Source organism: Bos taurus, chromosome 28 (assembly GCF_002263795.3).
Source record: "Bos taurus isolate L1 Dominette 01449 registration number 42190680 breed Hereford chromosome 28, ARS-UCD2.0, whole genome shotgun sequence".
In the NCBI taxonomy this organism is placed as follows: domain Eukaryota; kingdom Metazoa; phylum Chordata; class Mammalia; order Artiodactyla; family Bovidae; genus Bos; species Bos taurus.
The window spans coordinates 25387335-25393562 of record NC_037355.1 but is presented as its reverse complement, the minus strand read 5'-3'; the positions used below and the strand labels follow the sequence as shown (position 1 = coordinate 25393562).

At 41.1% G+C, this 6228-nt stretch overlaps 1 pseudogene; it reads left to right on the top strand.

Moving 5' to 3' along the window:
- Nucleotides 1-860: 860 nt before the first annotated feature.
- Nucleotides 861-960, top strand: LOC112444792 (uncharacterized; annotated as a pseudogene).
- The last annotated feature ends 5268 nt before the right edge of the window (nucleotides 961-6228 follow it).

Sequence of the window (6228 nt, the reverse complement as noted above, 5' to 3'; positions counted from 1 at the left end):
TTTTGTTAGTTCATTTATTGTTTTTCAGATTCCACATGTAAGTGAAATCATGGGGTATTGTCTTTCTCTGTCTGATTTACTTCACAAAGCAGAGTATCTTTTGCATCCATTCATGTTGTTGCAAGTAGCAAGATTTCATACTTTTCTTACGGCCAAGTAATAGTCTACTGTGTATATATACCACATTTTCTTTATCCATTCATCCATCAATGGATAGTTGTCTTTTCTTATAGTCCATTTAAACTGAAATTAATAGAACTAGCAACTTATTAACTTGGTAAAATATACTCATATTGGCCTTGGTTCAAATAATAGTTCTGCCAGTGCCTACCTGTATGACCTTGAGCACGTCACTGAAGCTCTCTAAGCCTCAACTGAACATTCTGTAAAAGGGGGATGATAGTATCCATGTCAAAGTTTGAGATAATTATATGAAATAATGCATATAAAGTGCTTAGTAGCGTATCTGGAATAGACTAGGTATTGCTCAGTAATGTTAGCTTTTATAAGTATGTTTTTTACATAATGTATAAAGAAAATCTAAAAGTAAACCAGTAAAAGCAAGAGTTGGTAAACGATGCCTCCAGGCCAAAGCCAGCCTGCCACCTATTTTCACAAGTAAATTTTTTTGTAGCGCAGCCACATTCCTTCATTTATGTACTGTCTTCAGGTGCTTTCACAGCAGCACTGAATAGCTACAGTAGACCACTTGGCCTGAAAAGTCTAAAGTATTTACCATCTGGCCCTTGACAGTATTTGTCAGCCCTTAAGTACATGGAGAAGAAAACTAATTGGCTAAAAAAAAATAGCATTTGAAATATGCATGTGGCTATTTTCTATTCAAAAACAAAAATAAATGCTTGCTTTGGCAGCACATATACTAAAATTGGAATAATACAGAGATTATCATGGCCACTGCAAAAGGACAACACGCAAATCCTTGGAACATTCCAAATTTTTATTACCTATGGCTGATTCATGTTGATGTATGGCCAAAACCATCACAATATGGTAATTATCCTCCAATTAAAAATAAAATTTTTTTAATTAAAAAAACCCACAAAATCTATCAAGCTCTCCCCCCTCACATGATCTGGAGAAAAACTAACAGCACCGGCTCAAACTGATCTGAGGAGCAAAGTAGATAACCCGGACGAACAAGATGCAGATAATCAAGAAAACTCCACTGAACTACAGGCAATTGCAAAAACTTTCCCCACAGCAGTTGTGAGGGAAGAAGTCTCTCCTACACCCAGTATAGGCCCCTGAGACGCACAGCAAAAAAATGAGAATGGCATTTAAGCAAACTTGTGCTTAATAACCAGGCTTTTCACCCAAAGATAGCTTACACCATCTGAAAGACCCTAAAATTCACAGGCAGTTTTCAGTGTTTTTCTCAGATAACTGCTCAGAATTGACAAGTAAATAGTCTTCTGATAGTAGTCATTCAGTTGTTGAATAAGTGAATGAATAAAGGAATGATGCTTTCAGCCTATTAGTTGTCTAAATCTAGCCATATTTTTTTAGATCTTTTTTCTTCCAGTTTTATTGATATATAATTGACATATAGCACTATATAAATTTAAGGTGTACAGCATAATGATTTTATTTACATACATCATGAAATGATAATCACAATAAGTTTAATGACAATCCATCATGTCATGCAGGTAGAAAAATTTTTAATTATTTTTTCCTTGTGATAGAACTCTTATTAGAATTTGCTCTTAACAACTTTCATGTATAACATACAGCAGTGTTGTTAATTCCATTGCTTTTCTTTTTTTTTCCTGCCATGTGGCATCCAGGATCTTAATTCCCAGACCAGGAACTGAACCCATACCCCTGCAGTGGAAACGCTGAGCTTTAACCACTGGACTGCCAGGGAGGTCCCTACATTGTTTTTTAATGCCTATTCAGATCCAAGTGTGTGTCATTTGTCTAGCAGTTAAAACATTCAATACCCTGAGATATTTCTTACTCTTTTCCCTGAACTATTATTTAAATTATGTAATTTTTATGGACTTTTGCCCCATCTCTACCTAGATTGTTAGTTCTTTTTTTTTTATTTTAATTTTTATATTTGGATAGGGTGGTTTTTCAATGATGTGTTAGTTTCAGTTATACAGCAAAGTGGTTCAGTTATACATATATCCATTCTTTTTTCAGATTCTTTCCCCATATAGGTTATTACAGAATATTGAGTGAGTTCCATGTGTTATACAGTAAGTGCTTTTTATTTTTAAACTTAAAAAAATTTTTTTTAATTTATCTTCCGCTGCATTGGGTCTTTGTTGTACTCAGATCTTCTCTGGTTGTGTTACACGTGCTTCTCATTGTGGTAGCTTCTCTTCTTCCAGAGCATGGGCTCCTGGGCACAGTGACTTCAGTAGTTGTGGCACTCGGGCTCAGTATTTGCATCTCGCAGGCTCTAGAGTGCCGGCTTCAGTAGTCGTGGCTCATGGGCTTAGTTGACCCGAGGCATGTATCTTCCTGGACCAGGGATTGAACCCCTTCCCCCTGATTGGCAGGCAGACAACTGGACCACCAGGGAAGTCCTTATTTATTTATTTATTTATGATCATGCCACCTGGCTTGTGGGATTTAAGCTCCCCGACCAGGGACTGAACTCCAGCACTAGGCAGTGAGAGCACAAAATCCTAACCACTGGAACACCAGGGAATTCCCTGGTTATGTATTTTGTATATGGAAGTGTGTATATGTCAATCTCAAACTCCAAATTTATCCCTTCCCCCAACATCTTTCCCTTTGGTAACTCTAAATTTGTTTTCTAAGTCTGTGAGTCTGTTTTTGTTTTGTAAATAAGTTCGTTTGTATCATCTTTTTAGATTCCACATGTAAGTGATATCATATATTTGTCTTTGTCTGACTTACTTCACTTAGCATGATAATCTCTAAGTCCATCCATGTTGTTTCAGATGGCATTATTTCATTCTTTATGGCTGAATAATATCCCATTTTATATATATATGTAAAGCTAGTGACATTGAAAAGAAAATGGCAAGCAAGGACTTTTGTACCAAAAAATCTCACTTTCTTTTTTCAGGCAAGGTTTTACTCGGGCTCCCGCTACAGCACAGGGGAGTGAGACCAAAGAAATTTCCCTTTGTTTGCTCTCTCCCTGATGGAGAAGAAAGTCTGTTCCTTATATGGGGTGAGGGTAGGGCTGTGACTAGGGTCCAACTGGAGGGGTGGCTTAGGAATTTGCCCACCTGTTAGGTGGTGGAGTGTGCAGGGCCATGCAAAGTACCCTGCTTTTGCTCCCAGCCATCTGCTTATGCTCCAGGCTCCTCAAAAGTGGAGGTTGGGGTTTTTTGCTGTCTTTGTATCTCTTAGGTCCAGAAATTGCCCCAACTGCCTATGCAGGCTCCAGGAGAGATGTATTCAGTGCAAGCATTGTGCACTTCAGCAAAGGGTCCCAGTCCCAGCCTGTCTCATTCCCCGCGAAATACTCAACACCCTATTCTAAAAGGGTAAGGGGTCAAAGTTCTCTTCTTCTGAAACTTCTTCCTCCTGGACAGAGGCTACAGACCCTACCCTGCCCAAGAGGTGTAGAAGTCCCTTGCTGACTGTTCCAAGCACCTATAGGGACCAGGGCCACTCTACTGGAATGGGCTGAATTCCTTGAGCCATCATGAGCCTTATTTCAAACTGTTGGAGCCTAAAAAACACACACTTAACCAACAGTTTCAACGAACAAGGACTGAAAAGGAGAACAACAATCACCCTTAAGAGGCCTAGAAAGGAAAGGAAGCGGGTTAACTTTGGGCTTTTTTAGCTGTTGACCAGACAAGGGAGGTGAAATTGCCCCTACCAAAATTATGAAGCCACTCTTCCTGGGCTTATGTTTCCTTAATATTAACTTTTACATGTCCTATCCCATTGATCAAGTGCAGCAGAAAGTATTAGTCATCACACAAACTCTACCTTGTTCCGCCAGAAGATATTCAAGTGTCAGACAACTGGCAAGAACCACATCAGCCAAGGAAATGAGAGGTCCCAAGTCCTGTTAAGGATTCAGATAGAAGCCAACCCACTACATCATTTTACTTTTCTGTTGACAGTGCCTTTTTTTTAAGCATTAAAAAATATGTTTATTTACGTATTTTTGTCTGTGCTGGGTGTTTGTTGCCGAGCGTGGGTGTTTCCCTAGTTGTGGCAAGCAGGGGCTGTTCTCTAGTTTCAGTGTGTAGGCTTCTATTTGTGGTGGCTTCTCTTTTTGCGAGGCACAGGCTCAAGGCTTCAGAAGTTGTGGCACATGGGCTTAGTTGGCCCTTAACGTGTGGGCTCTTCCTGGACCAGGGATTCAACTGGTGTCCCTTCCATTGCAAGATAGATTCTTAACCACTCTACCATCAGGGAAGACCAGTGCCTGGTTTTTGACCAGGTGTCTCAGATCTTCCACTGGCTCACAGCTTTCCTGTTCCTCTCCAGTGACCTATGGGGTTTCTGGAAGTAAAAGCTTTAGTCTGGACAAATGTACCCAACTACATATCCCTTGCAGTTTGACAGCAGTGGGGGTGGTTAAAATTACTTAATAGCTGTCCTTCCATTTTTGGCAATTCTTGGTCCTGGGGGGACCCCTCTTTCCAGGTTTTAAGAAGGATTTGGTTTCTTTGTGAAGGAACAGCTCCATTTCTGTAGTTTTCAGTGGGAGCTGGCAGTGCCTTGTGGGCATAATCCTGGATCGCCTTCTGAACTTGTCCTAGATTAATAATAAATGTCAGAGCCTGGTTCACTTCCTCATCAGTGAATGTCAGTAGTACAAAAAGGCCTTCCACAGGTCATTTCAATGTGCTATGTCTCAGACCACTCCTGGGGCTACACAGACTACACAGAGTCTGCAGTAGGAAGCAAGTTGTCCAGGGTTTCTGAGTTTCTTGGCAGAGCTTTGCTAAGGTTTTCTATAAAGTATGGTTCATTTTCTCTACCTTACTTGAAGACTAGGTTGCCAAGGGATGTGTTACTTGTAAGTCTATCCCTGGGAGAGGAGCCCTTGTGTGATTTGGGCTATAAGAGAGAGCCTGTTATCACTCTAGAGGGACTTTGGAAGTCCAAACTGAGGAATTATTTCTTTTAAAAGGGACTTACAGATTTCCATAGCCTTTTCAGATCAGGTAGGGAAGGCTTCAGACCATCCTGTGAAAGTAGCAAGGAATACCAGAAGATGTTTATGTCCTGATCATGAGTACATTTGGGTGAAATCTAACTGTCAGTCTTCCCTGGGATATGTCCCTCGGGGTTGAATCAATCTGAGTAATGAAAGGGGGGTTGGATGGGTGTGTGGGTTATTGTGGGCACATAAATCATAGGTCAGCATGACTTGTTTTACTGTTCTTTTGAGCCTCTTCCCTCCAGTAGTGGATGGAATCATGTAAACTCAGTGAGTTTCCATTGTTGGGCCCCAGGGATTAAAACCTTATATTCCTTTTTATTCTGGCCTGTGCTTCCCTTCTCATAGCCCTATTTTTCAGTATTTGTGTTCCTCTGGGGAATATCGGGGAAGGCTAGGAAGTTCGGGGGGGCAATCACTAGAGGATGAGATGGTTGGATGGCATCACTGACTCGATGGACATGAGTCTGAGCAAGCTCTGGGAGTTGGTGATGGACAGGGAAGCCTGGCATGCTGCAGTCCATGGCGTCACAAAGAGTCAGACACAACTGAGGGATTGAACTGAACTGAATCACTAGAGCCATAATTTGTTCATATGTGCTCAGTATCTCAGTCGTGTCCAACTCTTTGGGACCCCATGAACTACAGCCCACCAGGCTCCTCTGTCCATGGAATTTCCCAGGCAAGAATACTGGAGAGGGCTGCCATTTCTTCCTCCAAGGTATCTTCCTGACCTAGGTATCGAACCCACGTCTCCTGCTTTGGCAGGAGGATTCTTTACAACTGAGCCACCTGGGAAGGCCAGGTTCCTGCATTCTAGCTGCCTGTTTTGCAAGTTGATCATCTTTGCTGTTCACTTAGCTGACAATAGATCCTTCCCTCAGATGGGCTCTACAGAGGATTACTGCTACTCAGATTGGGAGCTACACTGCTTCTAAAAGAGCCAGAACCAAATCTTACATTTTATGGGAGAATTTCTAGCAGTTAACCTCCCCCTTTCTTTACAAATGGTAGCATGAGCATATGGCAGGTAGAATCCACATTTAGAGTCAGTGAAAATATTTAATTTTATATTCTTCCCTAATTGCAAAGCT